General features: G+C 40.9%; 1 protein-coding gene across 3 annotated transcripts in view; it reads right to left on the reverse strand.

The window, feature by feature from the left end:
* LOC118405651 (mitogen-activated protein kinase kinase kinase 2-like) overlaps positions 1-2,121 on the reverse strand; it is a gene marked incomplete in the record, with an annotated part of 22,541 nt that overhangs the window by 14,098 nt on the left and 6,322 nt on the right.

Raw genomic sequence — 2,121 nt, forward strand, 5'->3', positions numbered from 1 at the left:
CTGTTCTAAAGAGGAATTTGCCAAAGAAATACTAGTACATTAATCGATTTAATGGACTGAATACTTACAAAAGACTAAGTTGGTAGTCTTTCGTTTTTAGTGTCGTATTTAACGTACCCACAATTTATGTACTTCTTAGACAGAGTATACATAGTAACATTTTTGCAGATCATCTTGCCAACAATGAACAAAGTAGTTTTCAATTTACAATTTTTGTGTATTCCTTGTTGTAAATATCGTAGGGTCCGGAGGATAGGACGCTAGGGGGGGTTGAATCTACGTGTTACGGCGTCATAACCAACGTGGAACGGGGCCTTCTGATTGGTCCGCGGCGCCTGGCTATATGATAATACACAATAAAAACCTGTATAAAATAATGACTAAACAATACAAAATAAAAACCTGTAGAATATCGTCATCAACAAAAGTTCTCAAGGAAACAAAACAACATCTCATGAGTCATAAGGAGAAAGCAAAGAAAATCGTAAGAAATGAAAAGAAGAAGAAAAAGTCGCTGTCACAAAGAGGTTATGGGAACATCAAGGTCACATCAAGGTCACGTCCACGACTTGACTAGAGTCTTACGGATTCTTCTCCGTCGACTTCTTCCCCCGCATCTTCCAAGGCCTCAGCCTCGGAACCAGCCTCCTTAATTGACTCTTCGATATCTTCTTGAGGAGGAACAGAAGACGTGTCTGAAATAGCCTCTTTCGCTGAGTCGTCAGGAATGCTGGTGTCTTCCTTGACCGAGGAAGTGTCCGAGTTGTGTTCCTTGACGGAAGAAGTGTCGGAAATTGTCTCCTTGACGTCGGCGAGCTCCTCCTTAGCGGAGGTGCTGCCCGTGTCTCCGACGGACGCAGCTTCCGAGGTGTCTTCTCGCGTGGAAACGGACACTTCCGACGCCGTGTCCTCCTTAAGGAGGGTTCCAAGGAGCAGCAGGAGCAAAGGAAGGTGTGCGTTAGAATAAGGAATAAGGCAAGAACTTTCACTTTCAGTAGGACAGACAAGAACTTTCACTTTCAATAGGTCAGGAAAGAACTTTCACTTTCAGTAGGACAGGAAAGAACTTTCACTTTCAACAGGACAGGAGAGAACTTTCACTTTCAACAGGACAGGCAAGAACTTTCACTTTCAATAGGACAGGAAAGAACTTTCACTTTCAGTAGGACAGGCAAGAACTTTCACAGGCAAGAACTTTCACTTTCAATAGGGCAGGAAAGAACTTTCACTTTCAATAGGACAGGAAAGAACTTTCCCTTTCAATAGGACAGGCAAGAACTTTCACTTTCAATAGGACAGGCAAGAACTTTCACTTTCAATGGGACAGGAAAGAACTTTCACTTTCAATGGGCCAGGAAAGAACTTTCACTTTCAATAGGGCAGGCAAGAACTTTCACTTTCAGTAGGACAGGCAAGAACTTTCACTTTCAATAGGACAGGAAAGAACTTTCCCTTTCAATAGGCCAGGAAAGAACTTTCACTTTCAGTAGGACAAGAAACAACTTTCACTTTCAATAGGACAAGCAATAACTTTAACTTTTAATCGGACAGGCAAAAACTTTCACTTTCAATTGGACAGGCAAGAACTTTCACTTTCAATAGGAGAGGCAAGAAGAGTCTTTAAGTCACAGCCAAGACGTCTTGACATCAACATTGAACAGTGTTAGTCACAGTGAGTCTATTATGGTATTTTAGAAAAGCTTGTTCAGGACAAAGTGTAGAATGAAAAAGAGACTTTGGAAACATCCTCAGTATAGCAACTGTACCTGGGTTCAGGTATGATATAACTAATGGTGAAGGACTGTTTTCAGGTGTTATTGACAATGTTTACAATGTATTAGGGTTCTCACCAGGATTTTTTAAGGATCTTACTTCAGTGGTACAGGCATAAGCATTGTAGGGGGTCTGGGGTATTATCCCTCTGAAAATGTTTGAATTTATAACTCTCAGAGATACCATTTTCTGCATTCTTAGAGCCAAGTTTAAGCATAGGGACCCAAATAAAAGCATAGGTGATACAAATTACAGCACAGGAGGATACAAATCATAGCATAGGGCTATGACATAATGACAGGTGTTTTTTTTTTCTTTTAAGGTGTCCTTAACATGTTGTTGACAGTA

This window comes from Branchiostoma floridae, chromosome 18 (genome assembly GCF_000003815.2).
Source record: "Branchiostoma floridae strain S238N-H82 chromosome 18, Bfl_VNyyK, whole genome shotgun sequence".
In the NCBI taxonomy this organism is placed as follows: Eukaryota; Metazoa; Chordata; class Leptocardii; order Amphioxiformes; family Branchiostomatidae; genus Branchiostoma; species Branchiostoma floridae.